Source organism: Schistocerca piceifrons, chromosome 6, assembly GCF_021461385.2.
Source record: "Schistocerca piceifrons isolate TAMUIC-IGC-003096 chromosome 6, iqSchPice1.1, whole genome shotgun sequence".
Lineage (NCBI taxonomy): Eukaryota > Metazoa > Arthropoda > Insecta > Orthoptera > Acrididae > Schistocerca > Schistocerca piceifrons.
Genome location: NC_060143.1, coordinates 311,742,902 through 311,765,564, shown reverse-complemented (window position 1 = coordinate 311,765,564; position 22,663 = coordinate 311,742,902). Strand labels below are relative to the sequence as shown.

At 41.6% G+C, this 22,663-nt stretch overlaps 1 non-coding gene across 1 annotated transcript; it reads left to right on the top strand.

Moving 5' to 3' along the window:
* The first annotated feature begins 20,540 nt into the window (after positions 1-20,540).
* Positions 20,541-20,622, top strand: Trnas-gcu. Its single transcript has one exon. It is a non-coding gene; the product is annotated as a tRNA-Ser (tRNA).
* Positions 20,623-22,663: the final 2,041 nt, after the last annotated feature.

Genomic DNA, 22,663 nt, shown 5'->3' with positions numbered 1-22,663 from the left:
CCGGAGTCCGCTTCCGTCGCCTGCTTCGACAATTGGATTTTGCCCTCCCTACCACCTTCAGAGAGGGTGAGAGCCCGACACCACCTTGGCTCCAGGCTCCGGGTCATATTTATCTCGACCTCAGCTCACTCCCGAAGGAGGGTACTCCGGCTGCAGTGTATTGCTCACGGTTTGTCGAACTTCGTGCTCGACTTGCCGGTTACACCTTTATTTACACCGATGGCTCCAAAACTGACGACGGTGTCGGCTGTGCCTTTGTCGTCGGGGCCGCCACTTTTAAATACCGGCTCCTCGACCAATGTTCCAGCTTTACGGCCGAGCTTTTTGCTCTCCATCAGGCCGTTCAGTATGCCCGCCGCCACCGCCATTCATCGTATGTACTCTGCTCTGACTCACTCAGTGCTCTTCAGAGCCTTGGAGCTCCCAATCCGGTCCATCCCGTGATTCAACGGATACAGCAGTCCCTCCATTCGTTCGCTGATAATGGTGGTTCTGTCAGCTTTCTGTGGGTTCCCGGACATGTAGGAGTGCCTGGGAATGAGGCTGCGGATGCTGCAGCCAAGGCTGCAGTCCTCCTGCCTCGGCCAGCCTCCCATTGTGTCCCGTCACCTGACGTTCGTGGGGATGTATGTAAGAGGCGTGTGTCGTTGTGGTGGGATGCTTGGTCATCCCTCCAAGGACACAAGCTCCGGGCAGTAAAACCGCTCCCAACTGCTTGGACGACATCCTCCCGACCATCTCGGCGCGAGGAGGTCCTTCTGACCAGGTTGCGGATTGGGCATTGCCGGTTTAGCCACCGCTACCTGCTCTCCGGTGACCCAGCCCCGCAGTGCCCTTGTGGTCAGGCATTAACAGTGCGCCATGTTTTATTGTCGTGTCCCCGTTTTAGTCAATTTCGTGTTATCCTGTCCCTGCCATCTACTTTACCGGATGTTTTAGCTGATGACCCTCGAGCAGCTGCTCGTATTCTGCGTTTTATAACTTTAACTGGCTTGTCCAAAGACATTTAACCTTTTTACTTATTTTATCTGCATCTTTCTCAGGTCCTTCTGATGTCCCCCCATCCCCTTGAGTTTTAGCAGATTCCATGTGCTCTAACACCAGTGACTGGGCGCTAATGACCTCAGCAGTTGAGCGCCCTTAAACCCTACCCAAAAAAAAAAAAAAAAAAGACGCACCGTAGACAACACTTAATGCGAACTTGTCGCTACGCCAGACAGTATGCCGGCCGTAGGTACTTAATACTACCGGTGTGAACCCAGGGCAGGTCATTAGTTGCTAATGAAAGTTTGTTTTTCAATACTCCGGTGCGTGCCCTCTTTGCCAACCTAGATGTACTTATTTTCCTTGAGCTTATTCGGGCTGTATTTTTCAGTGGACAGCAGTTACAAAGTCAGCGTTCACCTCTCAAACCCGGCGCCCTCCCACGCGTCAAATTTCCAATGGTGGAAGGCCAGACGCTTGCCACTTTAGTTAGCATAACAGCCAAGTCATTTAAAAAAATAGTTAACAGAATTTTTGGCAGCCTGAGGTGAGTAGGATTTCGTGGGAATCAGATTCCTTCCGTATACCTTTCGTCAAGACCTGGATTCATATATTGTTTTACTTCTCGTCGCCAGACTCGGATTCCTGATCTCACGAAGCTAGGGAAAACTGTTTTCAGATAAACTTATTCCCTAACGAGACGTAATGGGTGATCAAGGTTTCCGTTAGAAGGCCGTACAGTCGAGAATCGATATGCCAATCAGGCAAAATAGCCGTGAGCACCAGGATGAAGACACCTACGTGATAAAACATCATGTCCTGCTGCGTGAAGGAGTACATATCTGTCTGCTGCACGTCTTCGTCCGACAGGAATGGACTGTCCCTCGAGGTCTTTTAAGCGACTCGAGGGGTGATAATCGCATGAGAAGAAATCAGGACTACAGGGCGAGAGCTTGTGTGTCTCCCACTTGTCTGTAATGGATGGGGCTGGCCACCGATATCGATGGAAGACTTGTGAAGAACTGTGACCAGCATGGGACTTGACGCATCATTCCACAACGGTGGTTTCTGAAAGACATGCTGCTCCATATACGTTCTTCATTCTGTGTTGTTCGTCTGACGGTGTTCGTCCTTTGGCAGCCAAGAAAAGAATAACTTTATGTTGGTCCTATATGGATGCATTTGGTAATAACGTTGCCATGATTCATGTTTAGGCATGTATCGCACGCATGTAGGGAAGACACGAATGCCACACTAATCCCTTGCAAACATGTCGGTACTTATATACTCTCATCGAAGCTACATTATGTTCCATTATAGTCTACAGTAACGTCTCCAAATGGAAACTTTTTGATCGCTGCTTATATTTCAGGGAATGTACAATATGTTTAACGATCCAGAGAGTGTAACAGATATTTTGTTCACGCGAGATGCCAGAGCATTGTCACGTGACCTCTTTATTTGATTAAACTGTATAGTAATAACTTATGCAATTAAATAATAAATCTCAACTGCCAACACTGTAGGATTTCACTTCGAAAACTGATCTTAAATACAGTTTTTGCATGTTAGTTATAAAAAAAATTCTCCTACTAGGGCCCACATCAGGTCCAACCTTGTGTATCTGTAGATCCTAAATACTGTTGGATCAATTTAGATAACCGATATTTGAGAAATACTGTGCAACAGTTGTGCTGGTACTGTTGTATATCTCTCATAGGGGTCATAGAATGAGATAAGAGAGATTAGGGTACGTACATCGGCATATACAGTGATTTTCTCCTCTCTCAGAATCAAAATTTAAATGAATATAAAATTCCTATCACTGGCATGAAGTACCCTCCACCGCGCACCTTACACTTGCTTTCGAAATATAAAGGCTATCTCATTACAAGCAGTAGATATTTTAAGAGATAGTAGTACATACTAAATTGCACGAAATATTTGTTATAATATGAATACAATTTTTATTACTTACAGAGATACAGCTTTTCGAATAAAAACCAATCAAATACTCACAGAGGGCGTTAATCAAGGGTAAAACATTAAGTTAAAAATAAACCAGTGCCTAAGACAGAGCGCCAGATCCCGGGCATTAACCACTGCCAGACAATGCCCCAACTGACAAAGCAACTCAGCAAAAGCCTCCATTTCAACACCACTGCTTCCACACACCAGTGACTGGTATGCTGACCAGTTTCCAGGAAGCTTTTGCAGTTTGAAGGACTGCCATGTGACATCAGACACCGATCCAGTTTCAGACCTGTCTGCAGTGACACGACTGCAAAGTCAATTTGGAGCAGCTGCATTTCAATCCCTCTGAGACGATCCTTCATGATTGATGTGCTGGGCGACGTAGCTACACCCGGTCTGTGTCTGCCGCAGCCTTCGAGTCTTCTCCATAACTTTATTGCCGCTGCCTGGCCCAAAACCAAACAACTGTGTCTGGCTGCCCAAGTCCTGACTGCGAACACTCCGCTATCGTCTCTTTGGGACTGGTTACCATCGTATCTGCCACTGGAGTCCGTCAGCCATCCACTCCTACTCTCCAGCCTTCAGTCCAGCTCTGGGCTATAGCCTGTCGGTAAACTGAAGAGCGAACGAGCGAGTCCCCACTCTGCCTACCCAGCTACGTCACAAGGCGCTTCTACAGGCTATTTCACAACGTAGTACCGACACAGCCGCGGCGCGCACTTTAAATCTGTGGCGGCACCGTGTACAGATACGTCACGGCTGCGTTTATATTTAGACAAATGCGTTTAGACCATAAGGAATACAAAAAACGATAGCTTCTTTCGAAACGCAACATTATAGAGTAAATAATATGAACATGAAAACGGATGTCAGGATTCTACTACAAACATAGGACCGAACGGCTGTTCATGTGAATGTATGTTCCTCTATTGCTATTCGTAAAACGAACCCCATATAATGCAATCAATATGTAGAATTTAAGGCTTGTTCCTGCTTTGTGTTTCTACTAAAAGGTAGAAGTTTTCTTTGAAGGACTGCATTGAAACGTAGCGATGTGGCGCAGTGGCTAGCATAGTTGACTCGCACTCGGGAGGACGACGGTTCAGTCCCGCGTCCGGCCATCCTGATTTACGTTTTCCGTGATTTCCCTAAATCGCTCCAGGCAAATCTCGGGATGGTTCCTGTGAAAAGGCACGGCCGATTTCCTTCCCCGTCCTTACCTAATCCGATGAGGCCGATGACCTCGCTGTCTGGCCTCCTCCCCCAAACAACCCAATCCCAACCCAACTGCATTGAAACTTAACAATTCTTGCAACACTAAGAGTGTTTAAAAAGTAAGCAGAAATATATAATTTTGTGTGTTGTATTAGTCCGATTGGCACTACTTTTTTATCACGGTCTTCGTAAACATGTCTCAAAAGTATGTGTACAATGTTATGCGTATTGGGTATTTACTCTGTCAGCTGTCAAAAAGATTACATGCGTTGTGGTAGCATCAACGAATTTTTGTTTTGTATAAAAATAGATGAGAACCTGCATTAAATTTTGTCATAAGAATGAAATAAAGCGTATGAAATTTTTAGAAATATTAAATATTGCTTTTGGTGAACCTGTTAAGAGTAAACCAAGGGTATACAAGTGGTACAAAAATTTCAAAGCAGGCTTTAAAGGACAGCCGTTTTACAAGCATGGATGAGATTAAAAATGCACAGTTGAGAGACCTATAAACTATTCCGAAGAAACAGTTCGTAAATTGTTCCGGGAATTGGAAAAAGCGCTGGCGTAAGTGTACAGCATGTGATGAGGAATATTTTGAAGAGGATAACATTGCTGTAGATTAACAAATAAAGTTCTTACCAAAAAATAAAAATTAATATGTGAACGCACCTCTTAGATCAAGCTTTCTGCTTAGAAGTACAGAATCGGTGTACATGTTTCGAAGAAAATTTCAGCAGTGTTTGGAATAGCTATTGAGCACATGTTTTAAGTAATTTGTCTTAGAATCAGGCGAATAGTGACCGAGATAGAGATTTAGTGTTTCATAAGCATCAAAGGTTTTACATGATTTTGAAACTGTTTATAACGATGGGTTTGCTGCCAAAATTATTAGTTTTCCTTCGTGGTGATTCCAGTAAACCATGCGTCTTATTTTCACGTTCCTTCCTTATGCGTCCTATTGCGCGAGGCTGACGTAAGCATAAATTGTCGCCCTTTGATTGGGACTGGCAATATTATTATAGTTCTTTTTGGGTCGCCTCTTTAATACACGCTGTAATAACATTAGAGACGACTGAACGCTCGTTACTCCGCAAATACCTCCTCTTCTTCGTATTCTACACATTTTCTTACAATGCTAGACCATTATCCATCACCTCCGGATATCGAAGCATATCAGTAAGTATACAAAGTTAACTGACTGACACTGGCAACTAAGATCCAACGAACAGAAACGACGTATATCACCGCACGCCGATCTACACCGCTAGACAGGTAACGGGCAACAGACTTTGGGTGCCCCTGTATGCCGGTGGCAGCATTCTTCCGGGAAAGGCCACTTCCCCCACCAAAAGCGTTGCTCGTTCTTCAGTTTACAGACTATACCTCGTGTCCATAGTGAGGCTGCGTCTTGCCGTCGCTGGGGCTGTCAACTCAGCTGCCAGCGTGCCTACATCGCCATCTCAGCGTGCCACCTTCTCAATAGCATATGCAGGGACGATTTATGGTCCAAGCGGCACAAAACTGCCATTTGGGGTTCCAAGCTGTGAGGAACATCAGTGTCACTCAGATGCAAGATTTGTATACATTTGTATCACAGTTAGTAGCGAAAACTGAAGCAGGTGAAGATACAGGCGGGAGAAGCGGGGCGCCAAACTAATAAGTCGCTTGCGTGGATAAATGTCGTCAAATCGGCCCTGGGCCCACGCACACCGCTCGCTGTACATCATCTCCTTCTGCTACAAATTTGACTGTTACGGGAGGACACTAAACCGTGGCTGAGACGGGGGTGCACCCACATGACTGTCCAAGCCGAATGAATTTACAAAGAATTGTACATGTTCACCGTTTGTTTCTCTACAGCTGTCCACTGCGCAGCTCCCATCTCCCAAGCCATCTACGAACCAAAAAGGCCCATGTGGACGAGCCATCGCCACCCTGAGCACCAGAGGATTCGATCTTCATACCCCCCATAGCGGCGTTGCATCCCCCGACCTGCTTCATTTTGGCGCCCAGACAGGAAACATTTTGCTGAACTTCAACAACTGATTTTCATAAATCCCACCCCCAGCTTCACTGCACTTTCGAATTCTCTTGACAACACCGTGAGTAGTTCTCTGGGCTTGTATTAGCATTCTTTTATGAGGCACCATTCTTCGTAATCTGAAAGAACAGTTCTTCTCTTGTGTTTATTTTCTCTTTATGGGCTACGGCTTTCAACCACCCTCAGAGGTAAAAATTTAAAGAGGACCTTGCTGGTCAAGAAACACGACCACTTCCGTCGATCTATGTTCCGGGGAAGGTTAGATTCAGATGACATGTCACCTATCGTCTAGAATGTGGAGCTGTCCCGTCATGCTAAAAGAACATGTTCATTCTTAAACCCAAAGTAACCTCTTCCAACAATGCCAGAAGCTTGTTTTTAAGAAACTCTTGATAACGAGGCCCTGCAATGCTATGCTGTATCACAGTAGGAAAAGTCAACTTTGTATAGATCACTACAGGATACATTTAAAGAGAAGCAATTACAATTATGCAAACTGAAGAATAACTTCACAACTTGAACTTCAAAACAATGAAGTCGATACATAAACCAATAACAACTGCAATAGCAACACGCAGAATGAATACGTATTTCTGCAACCAGCTGTGTCTCTGGAACCAATAAAATTTTGGCTCATGTCATATGAAATGTTTTAATCGAATTAGTCCATGCTACCACTCCTGAAATATTTACTGTTCCTTCTCACACATCTTGTAACGGAAATATAGTGAATGAAAGAAAAAACATTCCACAGTGCAAACTCTTAACCATCTCATCCACACGAAATAGATGCGCATTGGCTGCCTTGAGCGTAGCACTGACAAGGGAAAATTATCAGCTATAAATAAACGATCTTGGACAAACTTGATGGGCATGTAAAGGATCAAAATAATGAAATATATATTTTGAGTTTTTGCCCAATTTCACTTCTGAGTAGTATAACGCACCCCGAAAGATAATTTCGCATATTAAGTTCAGAGGTAATATCTTCTGAACTATGGCATATTTATGGAAAATGTGTTTCACTTAAAATTGGAAATTTGATTGTTGTTCTTGAAAATGGTACAATTAACTTTTGCAGTATCTGAAACTTTGTAAACTTGCCCCACCATTAATTAATTTTGAATAATGAAACCTTTTGTTACAGCATAAATTAAAAAAGCTTTCACGCCACATCCATGTGTAAAAAATATGGTTTCTGAAGCAAAACATTTGGAAAATGAATTGTACATACTGTGATGTCGGAGTATTTACAACATACCTACTTAAAATATCCAAACATGCATTAATTCTTTAATTATTTGTTTCACTTGTCTTTATTTTATGTTTTGATTGTTATTTTATGTTTTATATTGGTTCTTTGTTTGTTTTCTAGTTTACTATTTCACATAGGTGTATTTTGTTAATTGAAGATAAAAATTAACTCAATATTACAATAGAAAATCATTACAATAACGACTACCTGTAAAGAAATACATAAGAATAAGATTTTTTTACACCAACACATAAAATAAATGAAATTACTACACACAATACACGCAATGTACAAGACAATAGGAAACAAAATTCAGAAAGATTCGCAAATTGTGGCAAGTGATCCTCTAAATGTCCTGATTTGCATGAGACACTTTTCATTACACTGGTAGACCTTTGCAAAGAGAGCTGATTACGTACTAGTGACTGCAGCTTGATTATGTGGTAACTGAAGTGGACACTGACGTCATAATCATTCAGCAGAACTATATCTGAAAATCTTCTCACAAAGTTCTTCCAACATCGAGAGCTATATTAGTACAATGGATGTATCTGTCTCATCCAGTCGTCTGGGATGACCAGATGAACAAGTTCTTTGTCCTCAGGTACGACGTTCAAAACGGTTTTCTGACCCTGAAAACCCTCCTTTTCATAATTTTAAAAGAAAATATAGTGGAGTTTGGATCTATAATTTGAGAATCTCCTTTCAAAGCCCCAAACGTTCTTGTGATGACATCGAAATCCGGTAAACTAACGTCTGACCACGTCAAAAGACGTTGGACGGAAGTTTTCGTTCCCATTGCGGGAGAAAAATCCGTATTATTATTAGATTCTTTGGGTGGTCAGTGTAACAGTTCCGTTTTGAGTGTCATACCTGAGAACATGGAACTTATTCATCTGCTGATCCCAAAGAGCTCGATTCCACAGGTACAGCCGTTGGACGTATAAGGCTTTCGAAGTGGAAAGAATTTTGTGAGAAGATTTTAACACCTAGTTCTGCTGAATGATTATAATGTCAGTCTCCAATGGAGAAACAATGTAATCAAGCTACAGTCACTACTAAATAACCAGTTCTCTGCACCAAGGCGCTGCAGTGTACTGAAAGATACCTGATACTAATCACGACATTTAGAGGATCACGCAGTGCAATTTGCAAACCATTGTGAATTTTGTTTTATAATGTGTTGCCTGTCGCGTGTATTATGTGAAGAAACTTCGTTAATTTTATGTGCATGGTACAAAAAAAAGGTTATGCTTTAAGCATTTTTTTTACAGACAATCACTATTATAATGATTTTCTATCATAATAACATGTTTTCGATTAACAAAATACATAACTTGCAAATCCTGCTGAAATTTGTTTTATATTGTGTTGTCCGTCGTGTGTATTATGTAAAGAAATTTCGTTCATTTTCTGTGAATGGTGAAAAAAAGAGGCTATACTTTCAGCATTTCTTTATGGATAATCATTATTATAATTATTTTTGTGTCATAATAATGAGTTTTCAGTTAACAAAATACACATGTGAAACCGTTAACTAAAAAGTCATACAAAGAAACATGAGTTTAAAACGTGAAATAACCGTTTAAAACGTAAAACAAGAATAAATAAATAATAACTAGAATAATAATGAGAGTTTAGATAATTTAATCAGGTATGTTAAAAACACCCCGACTCTACTTTATGTACAGCTTATTTTCCAAAAATTGCATTTCAGAAACCAGTTTTTTTTATTACACATGGGTGGATGTGGCGTGAAAGCTTCTTTAATTTATGATGTAGCAATAGTTTTCATTATTCAAAATTAACTAGTAATGATGGGGTACTTGGCAAAATTTCAGATTATTACAGAAGTTGGTTACACAGTTTTCAAAAACGTTAAATACTTTTCAGCATTTACAAGAAACACATTTTTCATATTCACGTTTTCTTAGATATTCCCTCTAAACTTAATGCGCAAAATTGCTTCTCCGGGTGTGTTTCACCCCTTAAAAGTGAAACTACGCAAAAACAAAAAAAATATGTACTGCATTATTCTGTGCCCTGTGCGTTTTCTGGAAATGTTCCCTTGTGAGTATGAGATGAAACGAGCAGGACTCTTGGTTGAAAAATGATACGTATACGTCAGACATGCTTCTCCATAGTATGCGATGTGTACGGTAGACGTACTGTTCATGACATATGAACTTACTTAGTAAAAGTTTTGACAACGCAAATTATACTAGCGAAACGAGCTTCGGGTAGCTTCATGCCGTGCAGCAGACTTTTAGCCACACTTTTACCATTTCCGATTCTATACCAGAGTACAGCTTCAGCAAAAAGCCAACAGCTGGATTATACAGTTTCAGCGAACACCACACAAGCAAAGGGATCGACGTGATTCCCTGTGACGCAAGTCCGCCTCGTTTAGCTGATAATGGAACAATGAGCTCTGAGAACCTTGTGACGTCATTCGACTGCATCACAGTTCCAATCGCCACAGCAAAGTAAAATCCCTGATCGAATGTTTTCGCCTGTACTCCGACAACTGAAACCTGCAGATCCAATACGCGCAAGAGAAAATTACTTTCTAACTGGCATCGCAAATTTACCTGTTAACGTTGCTCTTTGCACAGTGATCCACAAAAGGGAGCGAATTTCTGCCAGTATGACTAATGAGCATGTAACTATTGCATCATCAATGAAAATACGACTACTGGAGTTTTATTTCTGTCTGTGTTCGGAGTGATGATAGTGCGTTATAGCATCACTGAGAACAGGTGTAAACAGGAACGTAAAGAGAGGTAGAAATAGGTTTATGCTTAGTAAGTGTAACAGTAAACAGACTGCTGATTATCTGAGCAGTCAGCATCAAACATTCGTTGCTGAGACTGAAAGTATTACGTATAAAGGGACAAATTTCTGAACTATTGTACAATAGCCTTATGTGCTGAGCAATACTGTGAGGCATGGGAAAGATTCGTCGTGGTTAGAGAGCCGTGTTAGAAAGCTACTCGAATGCAAAAAGAGCTTCACCGAAAGTTTAAACGTAGCCAAAGCCTCGTACATAAGTAAAAACTGAACAAAAGCAAAATTAGTGTAACGAAAGCCATGCGTGAAGCCTTCAATGAATCGAAAGTAAAATTTTTATCCAGTAGATAGCAGATATAGCAGAAAATCCTGACAAGTTTTGTCTTATGTTATATAACTACACGCATCACAGCCATCTGCCTAGACACTCAATTACCATAACTGTGTCGAAACGGAGCTTGAAGGAGAGGAGATCAGATTATTAAATTCCTTTTTCCGATACCGATTCACGGAAGAAGGTTGTACTGTTGTGGTTCCTGCTTCTAATCGTCACACGAAGGTCAAAATGACAGATATCGAAATAGATGACCGCGAAATAGAAAGTCAACCAAAATCACTCACAAGGGAACCTCCCCATCGCACCCCCCTCAGATTTAGTTATAAGTTGGCACAGTGGATAGGCCTTGAAAAACTGAACACAGATCAATCGACAAAACAGGAAGAAGTTGTGTGGAACTATGAAAAAAATAAGCAAAATATACAAACTGAGTAGTCCATGTGCAAGATAGGCAACATCAAGAATAATGTGAGCTCAGGAGCGCCGTGGTCCCGTGGTTAGCGTGAGCAACTGCGGACCGAGGGAAAAGTTTAATTTTTTTATTTTCAGGCAATTATCAAAGTTCAGGCACTCTCTCCAAAATTCCATGACATGTTCAGATTTGCTTGGACATACGAAGGATTTGACGGTCTACACACGGAAAAATTTGAAAACGTTAAAAACATATGTTTTGACAGAGCACAGGGAAAACTGCGCGACTGTGAAACTGTTGCATTCATTTGTTGCAGTTTATGTGACAAACTCTTATGTTTTCATCACTTTTTTGGGAGTGATTGTCACATCCACAAGAAAATCTAAATCGGGCAAGGTAGAAGAATCTTTTTACCCATTCGCCAAGTGTACAAGTTAGGTGGGTCGACAACATATTCCTGTCATGTGACGCACATGCCGTCACCAGTGTCGCATAGAATATATCAGACGTGTTTTCCTGTGGAGGAATCGGTTGACCTATGACCTTACGATCAAATGTTTTCGGTTCCCATTGGAGAGGCACGTGCTTTCGTCTACAAATTGCACGGTTTTGCGGTGCGGTCGCAAAACATAGACACTAAACTTATTACAGTGAACGGAGACGTCAATGAACGAACAGACAGATCATAACTTTGCGAAAATATAGAAAGTAAACCTTTCTCTCGAAGGAAGACTTGAACCAATGACCTCTCATTTCGCAACTGCTCACGCTAACCACGGGACTACGGCGCTCCTGAGCTCACATTATCCTTGATGTTGCCTATCTTGCGCATGGACTACTTAGTTTGTATATTTTGCTTATTTTTTTCATAGTTCCACACAACTTCTTCCTGTTTTCTCGATTGATCTGTGTTCAGTTTCTTAAGGCCTATCCACTGTGCCAACTTACAACTAAATCTGAGGGGGGTGCGATGGGGAGGTTCCTTTGTCAGAAGCGTCGAAGGGACTGCACCTGATGGAATATGCTCGCTAGTCATGACCCTTCTAGAGACCGAAACAATACGGATTCCACAAAGGACGATTGATTTCTGTTGGTCCGCGAGACCTACAGAGCAGCAGATACTGACGTACATGTTGATGCCGTGTTCCTTGAGGGCGACGTTACCGGCGGAGGTTCGAGTCCTCCCTCGGGCATTGGTGTGTGTGTGTTTGTCCTTAGGATAATTTAGGTTAAGTAGTGTGTAAGCTTAGGGACTGATGACCTTAGCAGTTAAGTCCCATAAGATTTCACACACATTTGAACATTTTTTTTTTGGAGACGTTAGGTTCACCGCGGTAATACCTCTGCGAGACGTCACTGTGTCGTACCCGTGACTGTCAAGGAGTGTTTCAACTTCCGTGGTCGTATCGACCCTGAGCGAGGTGAACGTCCCGTAGCACAAAGCTCACGTCTGGTATACTTGCTGCCGTAACTAAATGAATCTTAGAAATAATATACTATTTGGTGTTTTAAATATCTAAATACTTCCAAGTATGGAAGAATTGTGTAGTAAACCAGCTTGTATTCATTTTAGAAATGTTGTCTGCAAATGCACAATCATTGTGTGAACCTCATTAGGGTTAATAAATGGAAACGTATTTATAGGTTGTACACCAGTTCGTAAGTCACATCTTCCTTCATCTTATTCGATTTGATCTGTTTATTGACTTCGTTTTAATTGGTCTGTTTGTTCATTTGAGGACCATATACGTAACATAATGTCGTCTAGTTACGAATAAAAAATTGTTCGTCGCTTGCACACGAAAATAATAAGCGTAGTATCACCATAACACGCTTCTGAAACAGTAAAAATATTGTAAATATGGAGTATCGTTGTAACTGTGGTATCCATTCTTACACACCAATTAAAGCAGTAACTCATCTGTTCAACTAGTATATTCATTGCGACTTCGGAAACTTTTGCTGGCATTTCCTTCAGTGAAAGTCAGAAACTGCCAACTTCATACTCGTTATTTACATAATGTATTACGAAAAGCACTTGACAGGAAACTCCCCCAACAGTTAAAGTGTGCTGGTTCTAGTATTTTGTAATTTGCAGAAGAAATCACAATTCACTGCGAGAAAAAAATAAATCTCTTACTTTGCACTTGAAAGTATCAGGAACAACGAGAAAAAACAGCAGCAGAAACATTCCTGTACCTTAATTGAAGATGTTATTGCTTTGAAAAAAAGTCTCCTAAAATAACTAGCTCCTAAATTTTCTTTTGTACTTTATAGACAGCTGATACTAAGTCATCTTATGATTATTTTACAAATGTATTTCTCTTTTCTGTCCTTTTTATTCCGAATGGTACCTAATTTGTTTTACGAGATAGCCGTCGTTTTCTGAACATTTAGTGGCATTAGCGTGTTTCATTCTTACGTTGTAAATTAATGACAATGACAACTCATCCTGGGAGAGTGAGCTCTTATATGTTCATAACATCGAATATTACTAAACATACTTTTATTGAATTAACAAGAAGGTCCCAGACTTTTGCAGAAAAGCGAAGGAAAAGAAGAAAATACGAGAAGCAGCAGGACAGGGACCAGTTCTCCGAATAATACGCCCAGAAGTCGTAACTCCATTTTGTACTTACACTTTCTGAAGTCTTTCACTACCGATATTTTTTTGTCTTATGTCTAATAGAAACAAATTGTACCAGCAACGACGCTTTTCGAGATATGCTCAATATGTGAAGCAGCATATTTTCATTGGAGATACGTTGTACTTTAAAACCTATTAAAGACAAACTTCAACAAAAATACAAAATCTAGTATGGCTTCGCCCACTTCTCAGATCTCGATGCGACCATCTAAGAAGATGGACCACCAAAACGGTCGAAAATGGAGATGTACACGTCATACTGACGTCATGGAGAAGTAACACCACGTCGAACCTAACGTCTCCCGCTCCTTGACTTACATCTATAAGCTAGTGGTTAAACATGGAAGCTCGACGAGGCTTTACGTGGATGAAGAAGAGCTTCAGAGTATGACGCTTGATGCAGGTACTGGTGGGTGACCCTCAACACACGCTAATGTAACGTATCGCACGTAAATAGACGGTAAGACCCGGTTATTGTATAATCACGTGATTGCAAGTCGATCACCGGAAGCAGTCACGTTGTGACATAACGAGCGACTGCTTCACAGAAGTATTTGTATGAATGCTGAATACTTGACTGCGCAGTTTGTGGCCAGCAAGTGGCGTGGCGCTGGTTGCGAGCAGCCGAACGGTGAGAGGCAGCGATCAGTGGCTTTTTCCCTGATGTGCAGAACATGTTGGAACTCAGGCGACGCGCTGGCCAAGCGTGGAGTGAGGGTTGAGGAGGGTGGGGGAATGATGCTATAGATTTGGGTTCAAAAAATCGATTTTTCGATAATATTTTTTTCTTATCTACAGTTTAATCAGTTGTCATAGACGTCCAGTGGGGACTGTAATTATTGTACAGCAGTGGAACTTGATAGGTATTCTAAAGCGCTAATTCGGAACTCAATCACACTGGAAAAAAATAGTTTCAGTTTTGGCAACCAGATGCAAATCTGGCGCTGTGAATGCAGGAAAGGTGTATAGAAATGTTTCTGTATACGTAAAGAATTAGAAATGGGACTGGGACAGGAAAGGTCAAACAAGTGGGAAAGGCATACTGTTGTTTCTATTAGTAACTGCCACTTATTGAGCTCCGGCGACGTAAACGAGATGCTGTACAGCGTCAAATTCCCACCTGATGGCAGGAAGTGGAACTAATTTTTTCCAGCTAAATCGGCTCCGTATTAATGCACTGCCATAGCAAAAAATTTTCACTGCCAAACGGTAATTACAGCCCACACTAGACCTCTGTGAGTCGGTGCACTTTACTTATAACCACCTGGTGTGTTGTGTATAAATTTTATCTTGATGTCAACATTATAAATGCCTTTAAAGTGTCAAAATGTTTGAGCTCGCAGCGTGTCCCACTTTTTCAGACATGTGGGAAATTGTGATGGGAATTATTCTTCTTTCAAAGCTACGTAGATAATAAACCATGCAATACTGGAATAGAAAACTTGCAGTGTGTTGGCCATGTCCAAAAGAGGCTTGGTGGTAGGCTTCATCGCTTGCTAGAGGAGAAGAAATATTAAGCACTTGTGGATGATAAACAGCCGGGATGAAAAGACAGGCTTGCTCTTAAAGAAATTGATTCTCTTCAGTGGAAATGGAAATGAGCGTTTGGCGTCATTGGCCGGGAGGCCCCTCGCGGGGCAGGTCCGGCCGCCATATCGCAGGTCTTATTACATTCGGCGCCACATTGGGCGACCTGCACGCCGGATGGGGATGAAATGATGATGAACACAACACAACACCCAGTCCCTGAGCGGAGAAAATCTCCGACCCAGCCGGGAATCGAACCCGGGCCCAGAGAACGGCAGCCCGTCACGCTGACCACTCAGGTACTGGGGCGGACATTCTCTTCAGTTATATTATGGTAGAGCTACCAGGAAAAATTCAATCAATTTAGAAACAATGAGGCTTACTGTCTGGGCAGTTTATTCTCAAAAGCTACTCAACGACCACAGACCAAAGCATAGTCTGCGCCCAAAACACGACTTCTTTAACATAATAAAGAGAACTTACATAAATACTCACTACCAGAACATGCTATGAATGCTATTAAGACCACATTCAGATTTCTTGCAAATCCTCATTTATTGAAGAAGTGCCTCCACGGGAAAACACAAAATGCGAATTAAAGCTTAAATAAATTAATTTGGATTAGATGTTGAGAAAGGACAAAGGACAGTCTGTGGACTACATATACTGAAAATAGTTGTCCATGGCGCAGTTTTATATTTCAGCGAGGGAAATAATGGCGGAATTGAAATGCTGAACAGAGGTGGTGTAAATTCAGGTGTGTTTACTGCAAAAGCATTTCACACCATCGATCAGAGCAGGATCAACAAAGTTGACACATGGCTGTTTAATCTATAAACACAGGCCAGACAGATTAAAAGGGGAGAGAAGAGACACCCGGACGATGAGGGGTACCAATACCGAGAATTTTAAAATGCAGGTAGGCGTATTACATGTTGAAATATGTGAACTAAATCTTTAACTGCTTTTTCTGATTTCTACATATTTAACACTCTTAGAAGCCTTTTCTCGAAAAATCCTAATCCTACGAAATTTACAGAAGCTGCCCAAAACAAGTTGCTGTCCAATTGTAGCTACGCAAATATAATACCTTCTGTCAGATTCTGATTTACGAAATTGTTTGTTAGCAAAAAGATAATTGATTCTGATTGTACGAAATTCTAAACTTTGTAAATAATAAAATTTTAAACACATATTAATGACTGTAGTTCAATGGTGTTATAATCCTCTTACTACCTCTAAATAAAATTTTCGGTCTGATTGCAATGATCAGAATTTCAGTTATGGCTTTTTAAAAGAAGACATTTAAAAAAATTAAATTAACACTGAAACTTCCTGGCAGATTAAAACTGTGTGCCCGACCGAGACTCGAACTCGGGACCTTTGCCTTTCGCGGCACTGTTTGCAAAATATGAACTCTGGGACTATTCCTATATTTTTCCATTTTCTGTCTCCAGAAAGGCCCGTACAGGACCTGCAACATGCGGTCTTACATTATCCTGCTGAAATGTAGGGTTTCGCAGGGATCGAATGAAGGGTAGAGCCACATCTGAAATTGTTCAAAGTGCCGTCAATGTGAACAAGAGGTGACCGAGACGTGTAACCAATGGCACCCCATACCATCACGCCGGGTGAAACGCCAGTATGGCGATGACGAATACACAATTCCAATGTGCGTTCACCGCGATGTTGCCAAACAAGGATGCGACCATCATGATGCTGTAAACAGAAACTGGATTCATCCGAAAAAATGACGTTTTGCCATTTGTGCACAAAGGTTCGTCGCTGAGTACACTGTCGCAGGTGCTCCTGTCTGTGATGCAGCGTCAAGGGTAACCGCAGCCATGGTCTCCGGGCTGATAGTCGATGCTGCTGCAAACGTCATCGAACTGTTCGTGCAGAAAACGTCCCCATCTGTTGACTCAGGGATCGAGACGAGGCTGCACGACCCGTTACAGCCATGCGGATAAGATGCCTGTCATCTCGACTTCTAGTGATACGAGGCCGTTGGGATCCAGCACGGCGTTCCGTATTACCCTCCTGAACCCACAGATTCCATATTCTGCTAATAGTCATTGTATCTCGACCAACGCAAGCAGCAATGTCGCGATACGATAAACCGCAATCGCGATAGGCTACAATCCGACCTTTATCAAAGTCGGAAACGTGATGGTACGCATTTCTCCTCCTTACACGAGGCATCACAACAACGTTTCATCAGACAACGCCAGTCAACTGTTATTTGTGTATGAGAAATCGGTTGGAAACTTCTCTCATGTCAGCACGTTGTAGGTGTCGCCTTCGGCGCCAACCTTGTGTGAATGCTCTGAAAAGCTAATCATTTGCATATCACAGCATCTTCTTCCTGTCGGTTAAATTTCGCGTCTGTAGCACGTCATCTTCGTGGTGTAGCAATTTTAATGGCCAGTAGTGTATTTAAATTTCTTGAATTGTGGTCATGTTCAAACTAAGTGTGTTGCTCAGTGCAGTCGCGTGACTGAACTTTTTAAACAGTTTGCCACAGCACAGCTTGGGATCTTTTGGTCAGTGCTCACCAATTTGGGAAGATCTTTTGTCTGGTTGGGACGGGCAGAGCGCCGCCAGAGATTCAGACTGTGTTAGTGAGATTTATAATACTTCGGTGATCGCGAGCTGAACACTTAGAAATATATCGGGACTTGAAATTCAATAGGCATTTAGAAATTGGTTCTTTTGCGTTCAAGCGAACGTTATTTTTATTTAACTGTTTGTAAGCAACTGCGAACTTTAACGATTTTGCAGCATTATTTTGTGATTGAAATTGTGTGACGAACTTGTACTACATTTGTGATGAGAGTCTTTCTGGTAATGAACTTTGTTTCGTTGCGAATGCTAGACAAGTTTCGCACTGTCGAAGTTTTAAGTTTTTGCTACTGGTTCTTTGTGAGGTAATATTCATGTTTACGACATTATTCTGCACTTGACACCGTTAGTAAATGCTCTAGTGAAACTACATGACAGATTTGCTTTACTGATTTGAAAAGTGTTCAGTTAATCTATCAGTTTGATATGATGCCACCATTCAAGCATAATTTACTATTGAAATCTTGTTAAATCTCAAACGTCATGGAGTAGACAACATTATTATCCTGTGGCATTCTACTCATATATTTACCTTTCATTATTATTATTTATGGTAATTATGGGAGCTGAAGAAATGAATTAAAATTTGTGCCACGGCCAGGACTTGAACGTGGGTCTTCTTGCTTACTAGGCAGGAACGCTAGCCATTATTTATTCACTGCTCTTTTCTTGTTTTTAATTATTATTTCGCTGATGTGAATAATAGTAAAAGAGCTCTGCGATTAATTTTATGCTACAATTTTGGTTTTAAAGCAGTAGTGCGCAACCCGCGCCTATTGTTTCCAGTGAACCAAAACTGAAATACAGGCACTGCATTGCTCACAGCAAGCTGCTTGTCCTGTCGCAGAGACACGTCTTCCGCTTACCTACAGCCGCTCCTGTTGCAACATGCGTTATACACTAAGGCGCCAAAGAAACTGGTATTGGCATGCGTATTCAAATACAGAGATATGTAAATAGGCAGAATACGGCCCTGCGATCGGCAACGCCTATTATAAGACAACAAGTGTCTGGCGCAGTTGTTAGAATGGTTACTGCTGCTAAAATAGAAGATTATCAAGATTTAAGTGGATTTGAACGTGGTGTTATAGTCGGCACACGAGCGATGGGACACAGCATCTCCGAGGTAGCGATGAAGTGGGAACTTTACATCACGACCTTTTCACGAGTGTACCTTGAAAATCAGGAATCCGGTAAAACATCAAATCTCTGACATCGCTGCGGCCGGAAAAAGATCCTGCAAGAAAGGGACCAACGGCGAATGAAGAGAATCGTTCAACGTGACAGGAGTGCAACCCTTCAGCAAATTGCTGCAGATTTCAATGATGGGCCATCAACTAGTGTCAGCATGCGAACCATTCAACGAAACATCATCTATATGGGCTTTCGGAGCTGAAGGGCCACTCGTATACCCTTGCTGACTGCATGACACAAAGATTGCTCCTTGCCTGAGCCCGTCAACACCAACATTGGACTGTTGATGACTGGAAAGATGTTGTCTGGTTGGACGGGTCTCGTTTCTAAATGTATCGACCGGATGGGCGTGTACGGATATGGAGACAATCTCATGAATCCTTGGACCCTGCATGTCAGCAGGGGACTCCACCAAGCTAGTGGACGCTCTGTAATGGTGTGGGGCGTGTGGAGTTGTAGTGATATGGGACCCGTGATACGCCTGGATACGACTCTGACAGGTGACACTCACGTAGGCATCCTGTCTGATCACCTGCATCCATTCATGTCCATTGTGCATTGAGACGGACTTCGGCAATTCCAGCAGGACAATGCGACACGCCACACTTGCAAAATTGCTACAGAGTGGCTTCAGGAACACTCTTCTGAGTTTAAACACTTCCGCTGGCTATTAAACTCTCCAGACATAAACATTACTAAGCATATCTGGGATGCCTTGTAAGTTTCTGTTTAGAAGATATCTCTACCCTTTCGTACTCTTTCGAGTTTATGGACAGCCCTGCTCGATTCATGGTGTCAGTTCCTTCCAGCACTACTTCAGACATTAGTCGCGTCCATGCTACGTCGTGTTGCGACACTTCTACGTGCTCGCGGGGGCCCTACATGATATTAGGCAGGTGTATCAGTTTCTTTGGCTCTTCGTTCTACATCACCAGCATTGTTTTATATTAGACAATTTTCCATACGAGAGTCATTTTGTTGCATGCACTGTCGGCTTTCGGCTGGGTCTTTCTTGGAAAAGTTTGATTTGTAAATAGTGTGTATCCTCCTATCCAAAATGCAGGTGATAATCATTAATGTGTTATATATTTAACTTCTCTAAGGCAGGGGTGTCTAAACGTTTCGTCTGACGGAACACTTCGAGAACGCTGGTACTTTCATGGAGCACCTTGTTTATTTTGAAGGTTAACAAAATCTTAGAAATGAGAATACTTGTTGTATTCGGTGATTACTTCAGTTTTAAATCATAACTAAAAGCACAGAACTCATAAAAAATTTTAAAAGTTATTAGCATTTTCAAAATGTCGAAAAAAACACCATGTTATTAATGGTTTTTCACGGTGCGTTGATTTCCACCGAAGAACAGTGTTCCACGGAACACAGTATGGGAAACCCTGATCTAACGGCATCTCTGTTGACATGCATCCAATTTGCCCTCCATAAAAAGTTCTTTTCAATCTGACGAAACGTCCAGTTAGCAAGACCATATTTTTCTGCAGTTGCAATTACTGCTGCACGATTCAGAACTTACTTTCGCAAGACGAGGTGGCCGAGTGGTTAAGGCGTTGGACTGCTAATCCAATGTGTTCTGTACGCAGGCGTTCGAATCCCATCCTCGTCTAATGCCTTGCGCACATAACTCCTAAATACACGCGCGATTCGTACTTCCTCCTGCATCTGAATTATTATATCCTCTAGACTGGAGCTGCTGTTTATAAACGTTACTTGTCTATGACTATTCACATAATTAGGCTGGCAATCTAAAAGTGACTCGGATCCACACACAAAGCTATTGCATAGCGATGTCTATTTTTCCAAATCACTTAAAAAGTTTCTTGCAGGTTTGTCAGATCGCCTCTCTACTTTGCTAGAATATCGATTGAATACTGACTCAGATAAAGAAGATGACGTTATTGTGTTGTCTTACGTAACGAGGAAAAATATAAGATGCTGCGTCCAATCACGCCTTGAAAAGAACATCCACAGGAGATTATTCGTAACAGCAACGAATAGCGAGCTGACGGATGCTAAATTAATGTATATTTATCGTATAACAACAGTCAGAACGGGATACGCAAATAACGGAGAAAAATCCAAAAGACCAAAAAATCGATAATGACAGGGAGGTAACAACAAATTAACAGCGCCAATGGTGAGATGGGGGGATGTCCTCTGGAAGAGAACGCCCACATAAATGACAACACACTACGAAATTGCCCACCCGGAAGAATGTAAGCAGCAATTGCTTCTGTAAAGAATAACTATCTATAAAAAAAAACTACGAAAATATATGGACGAAATGTGAAATGAAACAAGTCCAAGCATATAATGCACCAACTCCAAACAAGCAAAATTCAAAGGACTATAAAATGTGAAAAAATTTGCCTTGGCGTCCGACGTATTTTAATGTGTGAGAACTCAGATATAGGACTAGATCGAAATAGTAAGCTGAAATGTCGTCTCCAGTCCTGAGAGTGGAATCGAGTCGTGATATGCCATACTCACCAAGGAAGGCAAATTAATTCAGCGCCAGAGCTCTGCTGTTTGGACCGCACGACGAACAAATAATAATAGGAGGAGTCGGACGTTCAGACAGACAGACAGACTGACCGACAGAAGGACAACAAAGTGAACCTATAAGAGTTACGTTTTTACTAGTTGAGATATGGAACCGTAAAAAAAAGGCCGAAGTGTAGCCTACAATGTTTTCAGGTCATACGGTGTACAATTGTCGGATGAACCTCCAGAAACAAAAGACTTGATGCGCTAAAGGCCTGGTGTCGTGGGGTTTCCTGCCGCTTGTCAAGCCTTGCTCGCGCTATCATTCAATCAAAACCAAAGAAATCTCCACTCAATTTGGCTACCTAGTGGATAAAGTTATGAAAACCCTCCCTTGTTCTTCAAGACTTTAATAACAGAAATCGATCAGTCGAAGCACACCGGACACATGACACAAAACTACTAGCACCTCTGCACGTCGCCACACCATACACAAAGAAAGTAAAATGTTGGCCCCTGAAGTAGCAAATGACAGAAACAAACGATGTCTACGCAAGTTGTAGGAATTAGTACTCTACCTTAAGAAACCGGCCTTTAGATTCCATATCGTTACAGTGACTACTTAATATTAATTTAAACACAGTCCCCACATGGCTATAAGGTCACATTCCCCACCAATAACAGTTTAAAGAAAAGACTAGTACACACGCTTGGGATAATGGTAGATCCTTTCACCATTACAGCTGTTTACGAAATCTGTGATAACTGTCCGAGATATTATCCAGGACAAACTTGAAGAACTATCAAAGATAGGTATAAAGAGCACTTGCCGGACAAGAGAGGTAATAACGTTTGTAATTCCGCATACGTAGTTGTTCTGAACACTCTCCGAGAACATTTTAAGAAACAATAACATTTCATAAACAAAGGAAAATATTATAAGTTACATTTAATGGATGAAATTGAGATTTTTTTAGCATCTAGCTAATAGAGATGCTTTTATCATAAATGAACAGCTGCAGCTTAGTAATAAGAACTTCCTCAATGGCTTTAAGATGTTACTCACGACCGCTGAATAGCGATTTACCGGCTGCGCCTACTTTGTCGAGGAGATCATTTATCTCAAACACACTTTCCCAAGTTTGTTATCCAGCACGATATGT